Raw genomic sequence first — 17,734 nt, 5'->3', positions numbered from 1 at the left:
CTCAAGCTATTCTCCTGCCTCAGCCTTCTCAAAGTGCTGGGATTACAGGCATGAGCCACCCCGCCCAGCCTTAGCATCTTAGTTTTTTTGTTTGTTTGTCTCTGTCACCCAGGCTGGAGTACAGTGGTGCGATCTTGGCTCACTGCAACCTCTGTCTCTCAGGTTCAAGCAATTCTCCTGTCTCAGCCTACCGAGTAGCTGGGATTACAGGCACGCGCCATCACATCACACCCGGCTAATTTTTATATTTTGAATAGAGACAGGGTTTCACCATGTTGGTCAGGCTGGTCTTGAACTCCTGACCTCAGGTGAGCCAGCCGCCCTGGCGTCCCAAAGTGCTGGGATTACAGGCGTGAGCCACTGCTCCCGGCCAGCATCTTAGTTTTTAAAAGCTCCTTAAGTGATTCCAACTGGCTACCAGACATGGGAGGTGCTTGGCTGAAGGCAAACTTCGGCGGGGAGGAGGAGCCAGTCTGTTCCCAAGCACACCCTCATTGCCTAGATGTTCCCAAGCACACCCTCACTGCCTAGAAGGAGGCCCGGGCTAAGGCCCACGGAAGGGAGGGCTGGGATCAGGACCATCTGACATGACAAAGGGCCACCATTTCTGAGTCAGGAGGGCATCACTTGCCTCCTGGCGGAGGTGAAGAGACGGATTTCTGAAGGAATTCTTAGGCATGGTGTGTATCTGCTAACGCCGGCCACATCCTTCCAGGACCGAGAACAGACTGTGCCTTCACCCTATTGCCCAAGTCGGAGGTCCCTGGAGCTGCCAAGGGGGCTGTGCTCACGTGCCCCGGAGCAATTCAGTTTTCAAGACCTTACCAGGCCGTTGGGAGGAGCCACTGCCGGCTGCTCTCACACACCTGCCCCCTTTGCCCAACCACAGCAACAGCCAAACGAGCCGAGAGATGACAGACCCTGAGGTCATCACGGGCTCTTCTGAAACACAGTCTCATGGAGCCCTGGGCTCCAGTGCCCCCTGGTGGACACCTAGAGTTGTGGTTGGTAACCAACAAACGGACCAGTGAGTTCGGTTACTCCTGATCAGCGTTCAGGCAGTGTCAGGCACAGTCATGCCAGATGTGGCCCCATACACACCATCAAGGAGTTTCTAGTGTGGCGCGGTGGCTCACACCTGGAATCCCAGCGCTTGGGAGGCAGAAGCAGCAGGATCAGTTGAGCGTAGGAGTTCAAGGCTGCAGTATGATCTGCACTCCAGCCTGGGTGACAGAGAGACACCCTGTCTCCAAAAAAATTAACTTTTTTGAGACAGTGTCTCGTTCTGTCACCCACGCTGGAGTGCATGGCATGATCTCGGCTCACTGCAACCTCTGACTCTCAGGTTCAAGCGATTCTCCTGCCTCAGCCTCCCCAGTAGCTGGAATTACAGGTGCCTGCCACCACGCCTGGCTAATATTTGTATTTTAGTAGAGACAGGGTTTCACCATGTTGGCCAGGCTGGTCTCCAACTCCTAAGCTCAAGTGATCCTCCCGCCTCGACCTCCCAAAGTGCTGGGATTACGGGCATGAGCCACTGCGCCTGGCCAAAAAAAAATTAATTTTTAAAAAAGAGGCTAGGCACAGTGATTTATACTTGTAATCCCAGTACTTTGGGAGGCCCAGGTGGGAGGATTGCTTGAGGCCATGAGCTCGAGACCAGCCTGGGCAACGTGGCAAGACTCACTACCTACAAAAAATTTAAAAATTAGTCAGTTGTGGTGGTGTGCACCTGTCATCTCAGCTACTCAGGAGGCTGAGGTGGGAGGATTGCTTGAGGCCAGCAGTTCGAGGCTGCAGTGGGGTACCATCACACCACTGCAGTCCGGCCCTGGGCAACAGAGAGAGACCGTGTCTCAAAAATAAATAAATTAAATCAACAAACTTCTAGTGGAGGAGTCGAGACTAATATGAAGGACGGGCTCCTTTGATTCTTCACCTACTCCTTCTTTAACTCCCTGAAATCTGGCCTCCCCTGGAACCCACCATACTAAGCGTGGAAAATGTTGCAGTCAAGGCTTGCCTTTAAATGGGGATGTACTGTGTCACTCTTGCACCTTTCTTCTGCCTTCTGCAAATCTCCCCATTTGCAGTGCAGACACTGCAGAGTCTTTAGCTAACTGTTCTTCCTCCTTCTGCTAAAATGGTGAGCCTGCCAGGCAAGCCCACACCTGCTCCTTTTTTGGCTACCCTCTCCCAGCTTGGTAAGATCATTTCCACCCACTGCCACTCCCCGCCTCCCCTCCCACAGCTGAGCCAATGAGGCCCCCAGGTACCGAGCTCCCTGCATCTGCGGCTGCCTGCCTGAGCACTGATGTTGAGTGGACACCCAGACTTTTGTTCCATCTTAGGAGGTAGCAACAGAACCCAAACTCTCAATTCCAGCTCTCCTTCCCTTCTCCCCTGGCTCTCTCATTTGCCCAGAAAGCAGACTCAGGTTCTTGGCAGCCTCCTTTACCCATCTCCTCCTTCAGCACCTAACACGCCTACTTCAGCCCCAGATACCTCAGAGGTCCATCCTCCTGCCTCCTCTCGACTCACTTCCTCAGCTACCACTTTATTCCACATAGAAAGAAACGGTGTCCAAGCTCTAGCTTCCCCACGTTCGTTTTTCAAACAGTGATCAAGTACCTTTGGGATGCCAGACACCTAACCATGAGGTGACTTCCATGTGAGTGGCATCAAATCCTTCCATTAGCCAGCCTCTGCATCTAAGACATGATCCCTCACCGGGGACTGTAAGAGTTACGCAAGATAATGCGATGATATTCACACCCTTGAATGGCATTATTACAACAAACATTGTGTAGATGACCTTGCTGACTTCAGTCCCTGTACCTCCTTGTTAATTCCCTGTTAATCTTCCTAAAACATCCATTTCATCATGTCACTCCCTTACTCAAGAACTCCGCATTGCTCCCCAGTTCCACGCAGCATTGCTCCCCAGTTCCATGCAGCATTGCTCCCTCGTTCCCCATAGGTGTAAGTGTTCTACAAATCACAGCAGCCCTTAGGGGATGATTCTTCACAGTAGCAGAGTGGGAAGTTGGGTCTAGAAGGGCCAAAAAGCCAAAACACACAAAAAGCCACAGCGAAGACAGATCTGTGGGTTAAAACTCAAGGAAATTCCATGTCTAGAAGACAAGGCAGGCAGTATGTCAGGAATTCAGGGAAGCAGGTGAAGCCACAGATACAAGTCACCCTCAGCAAGGATGCTAATCTGTAACATCTGCAGAGACGGGCTTGTCCATAGAAAAAAGGCATGTTCCTGGAACATTCGCTGTAGTTGTCCAAGACACCTCACTATTAGCAGACCCAAAGAAGGTGACCGGGTGGTTAGACCCAGAGGAACACTCGCAGGGGAGCGCAGGGCACCTACAAGATAAGCACAGCTTCTATGGTCTCACCAACAGCACTTCCGTGTTACTGGGACGCGGAGGAAACGATTATGAAAGAATAAATTTAGATCGGGTGCAGTGGCTCACGCCTGTAATCCCAGCACTTTGGAAGGCTGAGATGGGCGGATCACCTGAGGTCAGGAGTTTGAGACCTGCCTGGCCAACATGGTGAAACCTCATCTCTACGAAAAATACAAAAATTAGCTGGATGTGGTGGCGGGCACCTGTAGTCCCAGCTACTTGGGAGGCTGAGGCTTGAGAACCACTTGAACCCGGGAGGCAGAGGTTGCAGTGAGCCGAGTTCACGCCATTGCACTCCAGCCTGGGCAACGGAGCAAGACTCCATCTCAAAAATAAATAAATAAATAAATAAATAAATAAAAATTCGAAGGGTAGAATTGAATCTGGGTGTGAAGTTTGAAGGAGGGAATGTACATTCGCAATAGGAGAGGGATTTTATGTTAGAGCTGAAAAGACCTTAGAGAACATCAAGTCTAACACTCACTTAGCAGTGAGGACACAGGCTCTGAGAGGTCGAGCGGGTGACCCACGGACTCACAGCAATTGAAGGGTAGAGCAGGTGACCCACGGACTCACAGCAATTGAAGGGTAGAGCGGGTGACCCACGGACTCACAGCAATTGAAGGGTAGAGCAGGTGACCCACGGACTCACAGCAATTGAAGGGTAGAGCGGGCGACCCACGGACTCACAGCAATTGAAGGATAGAGCGGGCGACCCATGGGCTCACAGCAATTGAAGGATAGAGCGGGTGACCCACGGACTCACAGCAATTGAAGGGTAGAGCGGGTGACCCACGGACTCACAGCAATTGAAGGACAGAACGGGTGACCCACGGACTCACAGCAATTGAAGGGTAGAGCGGGTGACCCACGGACTCACAGCAATTGAAGGGTAGAGCGGGTGACCCACGGACTCACAGCAATTGAAGGGTAGAGCGGGTGACCCACGGACTCACAGCAATTGAAGGGTAGAGCGGGTGACCCACGGGCTCACAGCAATTGAAGGATAGAGCGGGTGACCCACGGGCTCACAGCAATTGAAGGACAGAGCGGGTGACCCACGGACTCACAGCAATTGAAGGACAGAACGGGTGACCCACGGACTCACAGCAATTGAAGGGTAGAGCGGGTGACCCACGGACTCACAGCAATTGAAGGGTAGAGCGGGTGACCCACGGACTCACAGCAATTGAAGGGTAGAGCGGGTGACCCACGGACTCACAGCAATTGAAGGATAGAGCGGGTGACCCACGGACTCACAGCAATTGAAGGGTAGAGCGGGTGACCCACGGACTCACAGCAATTGAAGGGTAGTGACTGCAATTGGATTAGAATCTCCATGACCAAGATAGAAATCCAGGGCGCCTACTCTACTCTCTCTCTCCCTTACCCAACTCTCTAACGCTCTAATACACACGTAAATACCATGCCAAAGCTGCGCTGCAACAAACCCAGACGCGAGCAAATTATGTTAGTGAATCTTGGGAATTTACATATGGGGATTGTATATGGCCCTGTCTTGATTTGCTTGGTTACAGGTGATGAAAAAGTACTTTGGCCAGGCACAGTGGCTCACGCCTGTAGTCTTAACATTTTGCGAGGCCAAGGCAGGAGGATTGCTTGAGGCCAGGAGTTGAAGACCAGTCTGGTCGAGACCCCATCTCTACAAAAATAAAAGAAAAACTTAGGTGGGTGTGGTGGCACACGCCTGTAGTCCCAGCTACTCGGGAGGTTGAAGCCGGAAGATTTCTTGAGCCCAGGAGTTTGAGGTTACAGTGAGCTATGATACTGCCACTGCACCCCAGCCTGGGCAACATAAGCAAGACCCCTTCTCAAGACATAAAAGAAGCCAGGTTCAGTGGCTCATGCCTGTAATTGCAGGACTATCGGAGGCCAACACAGGAGGATCACTTGAGCTCAGGAGTTCGAGACCAGCCTGGCCAACATGGTGAAACCCTGTCTCTACTAAAAATACAAAAATTAGCCGGGCGTGGTGGCGGGTGCGTATAATCCCAGCTACTCAGAAGGCTGAGGCAGGAGAATCGCTTGAACCCGGGAGGCAGAGGTTGCAGTGAGCCGAGACCACGCCATTGCACTCCAGCCTGGGCGACAAGAGTGAAACTCCATCTCAAAAAAAAAAAAAAAAAGAATTTACTTTAGTTATCTCATATCCCATCTGTCATCCTCCTACCTGTATATTTGTACAGAGAGATATCCAGAATGATGTTTGCTTGATGTTTTGTTTTATTTTGTTTTTTGAGACCAAGTCTCACTCTGTCGCCCAGGCTGGAATGCAGCAGCGCGATCTCGGCTCACTGCAAGCTCCGCCTCCCGGGTTCACGCCATTCTCCTGCCTCAGCCTCCCGAGTAGCTGGGACTACAGGCGCCCCGCAATCACGCCTGGCTAATTTTTTGTATTTTTAGTAGAGATGGGGTTTCACCGTGTTGGCCAGGATGCTCTCGATCTCCTGACCTCGTGACCCACCCACCTCAGCCTCCCAAAGTGCTGGGATTACAGGCCTGAGTTACGGTGTCCCACCTAGCTTTAGCTCTTTTTTTTCTAGAGATGGGGTTTCACCATGTTGGCCAGGCTGGTCTCGAACTCCTGACCTCAGGTGATCCACCCTCCTTGGCCTCCCAAAGTGCTGGGATTACAGGCGTGAGCCACCGTGCCTGGCCAGAAAGACATATTTTTCTAATTTAACCCATGTTCCCTAGATTTGGGGGATGCAGGGCCTGGTACCCAGCTCGTACATGAAGCAGAATGGCAGAGCAAGGAAATGGCCACAGGTGGGCAGGAGTAGACCCTAGCAAAGGGAGTCAGACTTGACTGTCTTGAATGGTGCCTTGTCCTAGAGGCCCAGAAGCAGGAGGGCTGACAGATCCAAGGACTTAAGAGAGACATTGACTGCACCAGGGCGCTGGAGTCAAAGATTTCCAGCAGGGATTTCTGAAGACCACGCAAATGCCCTCCTTAACAGGACACTGGCATTTGGACATCTGCTGCACCCAGAGAGAAGCATCTAGCTAAGCCAGACCTTTCTGCCTCTTTCCTCTCCTCTTCCACATCTCGGATGGAGCCAGGGGCAGCGAAGTGAGTAAAGGAGTAAGATGGGAAAATAACAAAGAAACCAATGACATTTAGTTAAAAAAGAAAGTTTAAAAAACAAAGTTCAGGCCAAGTGCGGTGGCTCACTCCTGTAATCCCAGCACTTTGGGAGGCCGAGGCAGATGGATCACTTGACCTCAGGAGTTTGAGACCAGCCTCGCCAACGTGGTGAAACCCCATTTCTACCAAAAATACAAAAGTTAGCCAGGCGAGGTGGTACATGCCTGTAATCCCAGCTACTCGGGAGGCTGAGGCAGGAGAATCGCTTGAGCCCAGGAGGTGGAGCTTGCAGTGAGCCAAGATCGTGCTACTGCTCTCCAGCCTGGGTGACAGAGTGAGACCTTGTCTTAAAAAATAAAAAATAAAAAATAATGCTGCTTTCTGCCTGCATACTGAGTCCTTTTCATTTAAAAACCAGTTATGTATAACTATGAATATATGACACTCTTTTTACATGTTCTGTCATGCAAATGGATTTTTAATTTGGCATGTTGAGATCTATCGTTGCTGAAACATATAGTTCATTTTAACCTCCAGATATACACGATGGCATGAATATACAATTTTTCTCAATCCTCATTCAGGGACATTTTGAGTGTTTCCAATTTTTTGCTATTACAAACACTTCTGTGATGAACATCATGTATACACGTCTCCTTGTGAGAAGACAGACGGACCTCTCTTCCAGTTTAACCAGGTCACAGGCATGATGTGCATTTTCAGATGCCATCTGCAATGCCAAACTCTTTTTCCAAAATGCGTATATCAGTTTTCACTGTCACCATCAGCGTTTATGAGTTTGTGGGAGATTCTTCCCTTCTTTTTCTTACATTGATTAAATTTATTATGATGATTTTTTTAGAAAGGGAGTCTCACTATCTTGCCCAGGCTGGAGTGCAGTGGCTATTCACAGATGCGATCCCACTACAGCGAGTTTTGACCGGCTCCATTTCTGACCTGGGCCATTTCACCCACTTTAGGCAACCTGGTGGTCCCCTCATCCTGAGAGGTCACCATATTGATGCCGAACTGAGTGCAGACACCCAATCAAAGTAGGGCACAGCTGCCCAGAGCTCCTGGGCTCAAGCCACCCTCCTCCTCAGCCTCCCAAGTAGCTGGGATTACAGGCATGCACCACCGCACCTGGCAAGATTCTCAGCTTCTTTGAGACCTTCTGAGAGTGGTGTTTTTCCTTCAGAGCTATTGAAGGCAGCTGTGCTTCCTGTTTTATAGACATTTTTCCTGCAGCCTGAGGCCATTGAATTGGCACTGAGAGTCTGATGCCATCCTTGGGCCTGGTCCTCACTGATGAAAGGTTTTTCCCAGAGTTTATGCCACCAGGTAAGAGATGGGGTGATACCCTCGGGCCTCTAAGCCTCCTGCGTGCAGTGACAGACAGCATTCCTGACATTCAGCTCTATTGTTCCCTATTCCTGTTTCTCCTTAGTTTCCTCGAAGGGAGAAAAGGTTACCCTTCTCCAATAGGAACACTCAGCGTTTTGATGACTCATCATTTTGCCTTTCGTGGGCGTAACGGCACAACCTCTTTGCCACACTGCATTCATCTCCAGAATTTTCTGTTCCTTTCCTTGAAGGCCACTCCGGAAAGCTTCCAGCATCAGGTTGGACCTGCTCGTGTGATTGGTTCTGATACTGCTCCTCTGCTGGGCGCCACCCACGTCCTCATCCCGGTCAATTTCGCGGTTGGAAGGGAGCTCGCCTTTCAGCCCTCCACCTGACCCTGGAAGCATTCTGCATGTTAATTATGTACCCAGACACTTAACAAATCCTTCCTTCTACAAAGTATAAGCAAAACGCTTCATCCACACCCGGAAGCACTTGCCACACATAACAGAGGGAGCACTTCTGTCACACAGGAGCACGACTCCGCATCAAGGAATTCAAGAACCCAACAGAAAAATACAGAACAGAAAATACTGTGATAAAGCGCTAATACTTGATTTGAGTGACAGTTACTCTTACATTTTCCCAAATTCATAAAGTTTACATTTAAGATCTGTTGCAGGGGGAGGGGGTGAAGGGAGGGAGAGCATCAGGACAAATAGCTAAGGCATGCGGGGCTTAACACCTGGGAGACAGGTTGATGGGTGCAGCAAACCACCGTGGACACGTTTGCCTGTGTAACAAACCTGCGTGTTCTGCACATGTATCCCAGAACTTAAAAAAAAAACAAAACTGTTCATTTTGTTGTATGTAAAATATACTTTAATTTTTTTTAATGCAGTAAGGTAAAAGTAGGCAGCCCTAGTAGTGGCCAGAGTATAAAAGGATGAATAACTGTCAATTTCCTTCCTTCCAGGTGTAGGAAGGTACATAAAATCAAAGATACAGGAGAATCCTAGGCATTGGACGAATAGCAAGTAAAAACAATAGTTATAATTTGAAAATGTTATATATATCAGGCATTATAATAATGCTTTTTACCTGCATTATTTCAGTTAATCCTTGAAACAGTTTTTTGAAGTAGATACTTCTCATTCAATACATATTGACTTTCTTCTACGCACTCAGTATTGGGCTGGCTGTAAATCCAGGAGTGAGCAAGTCAGATATGGTAGCGGCTTCTTTTTTTAAAAAAGTTTTAAGATGGAGTCTCGCTCTGTCACCCAGGCTGGAGCACACTGGTGCGATCTTGGCTCACTGCAACCTCCCCCAAGTTCAAGCAACTCCCCTGCCTCAGCCTCCTGAGTAGCTGAGACTACAGGCGCACCACCACACCTGGCTAATTTTTGTATTTTTTTTTAGTAGAGATGGGATTTCACCATGTTGGCCAGGTTGGTCTCGAACTCCCAGCCTCAAGTGATCCACTTGCCTCAGCCTCCCAAAGTGCTGGGATTACAGGTGTAAGCCACCATGCCTGGCCTATAGGAGCTGTTTCTAGGAAGCTTAAATTGTTTATTTTATAAAAGAAGAAACTGGCTGGGTGTAGTGGTTCATGCCTGTAATCCTAACACTTCGGGAGGCCAAGGCGGAGGACTGCTTGAGTTCAGAAGTTTGAGACAAGTTAGCCTGGGAGACATAGTGAGACCACATCTCTATAACAAAGAAAACTAGCCAGGTGTGGAGGTGCATTCCTGTAGTCCTAGCTCTCGGGAGGCTGAGGTAGGAGAGGATCACTTGAGCCCAGGAGGTGGAGGCTGCAGTGAGTTGTGATCGTGCCACTGCATTCCTCCTGGGTGACAGAGTGAGACCCTGTCTCAAAAAAAGACAGAAGAAACCATGAGAACCTAAGTAAGTTGCCCAAGGACACACCAGGAGTTGATGGCAAAGTCTTTTTTTTTTTTTGACAGAATCTCACTCTGTCACTCAGGCTGGAGTGCAGTGGCGCCATCTCAGCTCACTGCAACCTCTGCCTCCCGGGTTCAAATGATTCTCCTGACTCAGCCTCCCGAGTAGCTGTGCCACCACAACCGGTTAATTTTTTTTGGTTTTTATAGGAGAGACGGGGTTTCACCACGTTGGCCAGGCTGGTCTTGAACTCCTGGCCTCAAGTGATCTGCCTGCCTCAGCCTCCCAAAGTGCTGGGATTACAGGCGTGAGCCACCGTGCCTGTCTGCAAAGTCATTATTTTTTGAACCAACCTCCTTATAACTTCAAATACTTTACTCTTAACCACTGTATTAAAGCAGTAGTATTTAAATATCCAATATTCCATCTGCTTCTCCACGTTTTCCAGCTCCCTTGCAGTTAGACAGGGCCACGGGCCTAGTTCTGGCCAATGAATCATCAGACATGACATATGTCACTTATTTGGCTGAGGCAATAAAGAGCTCTGGGTGATTCTCCAATCTCTTTTTCTCACGTGATGATGGAGAGTGCTGCATATTCTAGATGCAGCTGTCACAAAATGTGGGAAATTCAGTCATCAATGACCCCGCTTGACAACGTGGACAAGAACTCCTGCCAGCTCCGGGAGGAGCAGGTAGCATGAATGAAAAACAAGCTTCTGTTCTGTTTGGTCACACAGTTCACTGATGAGCCTGGGGAAGAAATGGAAATGTATTCATACATTGCTGATGGGAGTATAAGTTGGTCCAACATCTTTGGGGATCAACCTAAAAGTTACCTAACAAAATTCTAAATGCATAAGCCATTTGATCTGGAAATTCTATTTCTAGGTATTTATCCTATGGAAAAACCCTCTACTTGTGCACAAAGATAGATAAATAAATAGAAACATACACATACATACACACACAAATCATAGGCACTCTGTTAAATATAACATGCAGTAGCAAAATGGTTCAACCTACTTAGATGTTCTTTAAAAGGGGAATGATTTTTAAAAAGATACGGCATATCTATGTAATGTCTAATATCCAGTATTTTTAAAGAATAGATTTATTCATCTAGATATGAATCAGTCAAGATCTGTAATTAAGTGAACAAAGCAAGATGCTATGATGTATAGGTACACTTTTAATTTTACTATTTTATTGAGGTATAATTGATGTGCAATGCACTACACAATTTAAAATAGATAACTTGATGGATTCGAGAGGGGCGCACACTGTGACACCATCCCATCCCCACTATCACGTGTCCATCACCTGCAAAAGTTTCTTTGTGCATCTTGGGCATCTCTCCCTTCCACAACTGCTCACATCCTCCAGTGCTGCTACCTGTCGCCAGGCAACCAGCGATTTTCTGTCTGCCACTATCAATTAATTTGCATTTTCAAGAATTTTATATAAATGGAACCAATAGTTCATTTTCATAGCTAAGTAGTAGTCTATTGTATAGCTATAACACATTCTGATAGCTATCTGGGTTGTTTCCACTTTTTAAAATGTATCTATATTTAGAGGGTACAAGTGTAGGCTTCTTACGTGCACACATTGCATAGTGGTGACGTCTGGGCTGTAGTGCTTCCATCACCTGAATAATGAACATTTTACCCAAAAGGTGGTTTTCAAGACCTCACCGGCCTCCCACTCTCTCATCTTTTGGGGTCTCCAGAGTCTGTCATTCCGTCTGTATGACCATATCTACCCACTGTTTAGCTCCCACTTCCAAGTGAGAACATGCAGTATTGGACTCCCTCCTTCCCACCCTCCTGCCCTTCCTCTCTTCCTCCTCCTCCTCTTCTACTTTCTTCTTTCTTTTTCCTCTTCTCTCCTTCTTTCTTCTTTTCTTTGACTGAGTCTCACTCTGTCACCCAGGGTGGAGTACAGTGGTGCAATCTCGGCTCACTGCAACCTCCGCCTCCCAGATTCAAGCGATCCTCTCGCCTCAGCTTCCTGAGTAGCTGAGATTACAGGTGCACACCACCACACCCAGATCATTTTTTTTATTTTTCGTAGGGACGGGGTTTTGCCATGTTGGCCAGGCTGGTCTTGAACTCTGACCTTAAGTGATCTGCCCGCCTCATGACTTTCTGTTTCTAAATTAGTTCATTGTTCCCACTTTTGAGCTATTGCAAATAAAGCTTCCATGAACCTCTGAGCACAAGCGTTTGTGTGGATGCAAGCTTTCGTTTCTCACGGATAGCCCTAGACATAGCATGGCTAGTCACATATTGGGTATTTATTTAACTTTTAAGGAAACTACCAAATTGTATTCTAAAGTAGTAGCAACAGTTTATATTCCCATTAGCAGCATGTAAAATTCCAGTGGCTCAACATCCTCACTAATACTTAGTATAGTCTGTCTCTTCAATTCTGGCCCTTTTAATGAGCACGTAGCAGCATCTTGCTGTGGCTTCACTTGCATCTCCCTGACCACTAACAACGTTGAACATCTTCCATGCACTTAGTGCTCATTTGTGCATCTTTTATTAAGTCCTTATTCAAATATTTTGCCCTTTTTAAAAATTTTGCTTGTCTTGAGCTATAAGAGATCTTTATCTATTCTGGATATACATTATTAGATATATGATTTGCAAATATTTTCTTCCCATCTGTGGTTTGCCTTTTCATTTTTTAAACAGTATCTTTTGAAAAGCAAGTTTTTCATTTTGATGAAGTCTAACCTTTTTTTTTTTTTTTTTTTTTTGAGACGGAGTCTCGCTCTGCCGCCCAGGCTGGAGTGCAGTGGTGTGATCTCGGCTCACTGCAACCTCCACCTCCTGGGTTCACGCCATCCTCCTGCCTCAGCCTCCCCAGTAGCTGGGACTACAGGTGCCCGCCACCACGCCCAGCTAATTTTTTGTATTTTTAGTAGAGACGGGGTTTCACCACGTTAGCCAGGATGGTCTCGATCTCCTGACCTCGTGATCCGCCCGCCTTAGCCTCCCAAAGTGCTGGGATTACAGGCGTGAGCCACCGCGTCTGGCCGAAGTCTAACCTTTTCTTTCTTTTGTATTCTACCTAAGAAAGTTTTGCCTACCCTAAAGATTTTCTCCTATGTGTTTTTAATGAAAATTTCATAATTTTAGATTTCACATGGAGGTCCATGACTTTTTGAGTTAGTTTTTGTGGATGGTATGTGGTAAGGGTCAATGTTTACTTTTTTGCCCCTATAGATATCCAGTTGATCCAGGACCATTTGTTACAAAAACTTGTTTTTCCCCATTGAATTGCCATGGCACATTTGTCAAAAATCAATTGGCCATATATGAATGGGTTTATACCTGGACTCTGTTATGTCAATCTATATATCTATTTTTTATTTTTATTTTTGAGATGGAGTCTTGCTCTTTTGCCCAGGCTTGAGTGCAGTGGTGTAACCTCGGTTCACTGCAACCTCCGCCTCCCAGGGTCAAGTGATTCTCCTGTCTCAGCCTTCCAAGTAGCTGGGACTACAGGTGCAAGCCACCACGCCCAGCTTATTTTTGTATTTTGTTTTGTATTTTTGTTTTACCATTTGGCCAGGCTGGTCTTGAACTCCTGACCTCAGGTGATCCACCCGCCTTGGCCTCTGGAAGTGCTGGGATTACAGGCGTGAGCCACCGCACCTGGCCTATATATCTATTTTTTTGCCTGTACCAAACTGTCTTGGTTCCTGAGAGTTTATAAGCTTTGAAATCAGGTAGGGTAATACCTCTAGCTTTGTTCTTCTTTCCTTCCTTCTCCTTCTTCTGCTCCTACTTCTCCATCTCCTTCTCCAGGCGCCAGATACTGCAACACCAGATTAATGAGTGGAATGGACAGAACAAGCTCCTATTCTATTTTCTTGCTCTAGACACCCGTTTAATATATTGTCCTCAGATAGAGGACATATCAAATACTAAACTAATAATATAGACTACACTTAATCTTTGCCAAAAGGCTGAGAAAGAATTGTTCTTCTCTAAAAAAACAAACAAAAAAAACTGCTTCTGGCCGGGCACGGTGGCTCACACCTGTAATCTCAGCACTTTGGGAGGTTCAGGCTGGCAGATCACATGAGGTCAGGAGTTCAAGGCCAGCCTGGCCAATGTGGCAAAACCCTGTCTCTACTAAACATACAAAAATTATGTCTGAGTGTGGTGTCAGACACCTGTAATTCCAGCTACTCGGGAGGCTGAGGCAGGAGAATCATTTGAACCTGGGAGGCGGAGGTTCCCGTGAGCTAAGATTATGTCACTGCACTCCAGCCTGGGCAACAGAGAAAGACTCCATCTCAAAAATAAACAAACAAACAATACAAAATAAAATAAAAAATTGCAACCAAGCGCAGTGGCTCATGCCTGTAATCCCAGCACTTTGGGAGGCTGAGGTGGGTGGGTCACCTGATGCCAGGAGTTCAAGACCAGCCTGGCCAACATGGCAAAACTCTGTTTCTACTAAAAATACAAAAATTAGCCAGGCATGTTGGCAGGCACATGTTATCCCAGCTACTGGCGAGGCTGAGGTGGGAGAATCCCTTGAACCCAGGAGGCAGAGGTTGCAGTGAGCCGGGATCACGCCACTGCACTCCAGCCTGGGCGACACAGCAAGACTCCGTCTCAAAAAAAAAAAAAAAAAAAAAAAAACACTTGTCTAGGTCCTACATATTTCCATATAACTTTTAGTATCACATTGTCAATTTATGTAAAAAAGCCTTAAATTTTGTATGGGGTTGTGTTAACTCTACAGATCAATTTGGGAAAATTTGACATCTTAACAATTGCTATCGATTGAATGTCTTTGCCCGCCTCCCAAATGTACATGTTGAAACCTGATACCCAATGTGGTGGTATTTGGACGAGGGGACTTTGGGAGATGATAAGGTCATGAGGATAGAGCCCACATAAATGGGATTCGTGTCCTTACAGCAGAAACCCAAGAGAGCTCCCTCACTCCCTCCGCCATGTGAGGACACAAGAAGAAGACAGCTGTCTATCAACCGGGAAGCCAGTGCTCACCAGATACCAAATCTTCTGCTGCCTCCATCTTATACTCACCAGCTTCCAGAACATGAGAAATAAATGTTTGCTGTTTGCGCCACCTAATCTATATTGCTGTAGCAGCCCAAACAGATTAAGACAATCATACTGAATCTTCCAATTCATAAATGAGATATATTTTTGCCAATTCAGAAATTTGGTATATTAATTGAAATCTTTAATTTCTCTCATCAACATTTTGTAGTTTTCAGCATTAAAAATTTTAACATCTTTCGTTAAATTTTTTCCTAAGCATTCCATGTTCTTTAGCACTATTGTAAATTAATTTTTAATAATTATTTGATGCCATTACATAATACAAATGATTTTATTTTTTTGTAGAGACAGGGCTTTGCCACATTGTTCAGGCTGGTCTTGAACTTGTGAGCTCAGGCATTCTTCCCGCCTCTGTCTCCCAAAGTTCTGGGATTACAGGCATGAGCTGCGGCTCCCAACCAAGAATACAAATCATTTTAATATAACAATCTTGTATCCCGTGACCTTGACAAATTCATTTATTTATTCGTTCTAGAAGTTTTTGTAAATTTCTTGGGATATTATACAGAAGCAACCATAAACTTTGCAAATAAAGATAATTGTACTTATTTCTTTTTTAAAAAAAAATTTACTTTAAGTTCTGGGACACATGTGCAGAACGTGCAGGTTTGTTACATAGGTATACACGTGCCATGGTGGTTTGCTGCACCCATCAACCCGTCATCGAGGTTTTAAGCCCTGCATGCATTAGGTATTTGTCCTAATGCTCTCCCTCCCCTTGCCCCCCACCCCGCAACAGGCCCCAGTGTGTGATGTTCCCCTCCCTGTGTCCATGTGTTCTCATCGTTCAACTCCCAGTTAGGAGTGAGAACATGTGGTGTTTGGTGTTCTGTTCCTGTGTTAGTTTGCTGAGAATGATGGGTTCCAGCTTCACCCATGTCCCTGCAAAGGACGTGAACTCATTCTTTTTCATGGCTACATTTAATTTATTTATTTATTTATTTATTTATTTATTTATTTATTTATTGAGACAGAGTCTCCCTTTGTCACCCAGGCTGGAGTGTAGTGGCACAATCTTGACTCACTGCAGCCTCCACCTCCCAGGTTCAAGTGATTCTCCTGCCTCAGCTTCCTGCGTAGCTGGGATTACAGGTGCCTACCACCAAGCCTGGCTAATTTTTATAATTTTAGTAGAGACAGGGTTTCACCGTGTTGACCAGGCTAGTCTCAAACTCCTGACCTCAATGATCCCCCCGCCTCGGCCTCCCAAAGTGCTGGGATTACAGGCATGAGCCACCGCGCCTGGCCCAATTATAACTATTTCTGATCATTACACCTTTTCTTTCTTTTTCTAATCTTATCGCATTGGCTAGGGCCTTCCCAACAATGTTGAAAAGGTGGCGAGGGGAAAGTGGAGCAAGATGCTCAAGTAGGGCCCTCCAGCAATCACCCCCCACCCCTCCACCCACCCCCACCCCCACCCCCCCACCCCCGCCCAGGACCACTAAACCAAAAGCTCTCAAGATGAGAAAGCACCTGCATAAGAACTGAAAATCAGATGAACAATTGCTGTATCTGGTTTTCATATCATCTCAAGAAAAGAGGCACTGAAGAGGACAGGAAAGATGATCTTGAAATGCTCACATCACCCATCTCCTATCCCACGGCAGCAGTCCCACGGCACGGAGAGAGAATCCGTGTGCTCAGGGATGTAGAGGACAGTGATGATAGGACTTTGCACGGCACGGAGAGAGAATCTGTGTGCTCAGGGATGTAGAGGACAGTGATGATAGGACTTTGCACGGCACGGAGAGAGAATCTGTGTGCTCAGGGATGTAGAGGACAGTGATGATAGGACTTTGCATGGCACGGAGAGAGAATCTGTGTGCTCAGGGATGTAGAGAACAGTGATGATAGGACTTTGCATGGCACGGAGAGAGAATCTGTGTGCTCAGGGATGTAGAGGACAGTGATGATAGGACCTTGCATTGGTACTCGGTGCTGCCCAGTTACAGTGGAAAACAATACAGGGCAGCACTCACAGACACAGCATTTACACCAGCCCTAGCAAAGGCAAATCCTCAATCTCAGTGGCGTGAACCTGAATTCTAGCAAGCCACACACTGCTGGCTAAAGGGCTCTGGGGTCCTAAATAAACCTGAAAGGCAGCCTAGGCCACAGGGACTGCAATTCCTGGAAATGCCCTGGAGCCAGTGGACTTGGGTGCACATGACCTAGTGAGACACCAGTGGGGGCAGCCCAGGGAGTGCTTGTGTCAACCCTCACCCACCCCCAGGCTGTGCCGCTCACAGCACTGGGAGAGACTTCCTCCTTCTACTGGATGAGAGGAGGGAGGAGGATAACGAGGACTTTGTCTTGCCACTTTGGTACCAGCTCAGCCACAGTGAAATAACGCACCCAGCAGAGTCCTGAAGCTCCCCTGTTCTAGGCCCCAGTCCCTGGACAGCATTTCTAGACACATACTGGGCCAGAAGGAAACCTGCCGCCTGGAAGGAAAGGGTCCATCCCAGCAGCCTTCTTCACCTCCCGACTCAATAGCCCTTGGGCCTTAAATAAATATCAGCAGTACCCAGGCAGGCAGCACTCACCACGGGCCTTGGGGAAGACTCAAAGCCTCACTGGCTTTAGGTGTGACCCAGCACATCTCCAGCTGTGGTGGCCACAGAGAGAGGCTCCTTCTCCTTGAGAAAAAGGGAGAGGAGAGTAAAGAGGAGTTTGTCTCACACTGGGAGTACCAGCTCAGCCATAGTAAATAAAGCAGCAAGCAGATTCCTGAAGTCCCAGATTCCCGGCCTTAGTTCCTGGATGGCATTTCTGCACGTGCTCTGGGCTGGAAGGGAATCTGCCGCCCTGAAAAGAAAGACACAAGCCTGGCTGCGC

General features: G+C 47.3%; 1 protein-coding gene and 1 non-coding gene across 2 annotated transcripts in view; both read right to left on the bottom strand.

Moving 5' to 3' along the window:
* Window positions 1–17,734, bottom strand: part of TNK2 (tyrosine kinase non receptor 2) — a 119,927-nt gene that overhangs the window by 78,070 nt on the left and 24,123 nt on the right. The window lies entirely within an intron of this gene.
* LOC134733403 (U2 spliceosomal RNA) lies at window positions 13,580–13,770 on the bottom strand. Its single transcript, XR_010116847.1, has one exon. It is a non-coding gene; the product is annotated as a U2 spliceosomal RNA (small nuclear RNA).

Source organism: Symphalangus syndactylus, chromosome 17 (genome assembly GCF_028878055.3).
Source record: "Symphalangus syndactylus isolate Jambi chromosome 17, NHGRI_mSymSyn1-v2.1_pri, whole genome shotgun sequence".
Lineage (NCBI taxonomy): Eukaryota > Metazoa > Chordata > Mammalia > Primates > Hylobatidae > Symphalangus > Symphalangus syndactylus.
The sequence above is the reverse complement of the archived record's forward strand: the minus strand, read 5'-3'. Positions and strand labels throughout refer to the sequence as shown.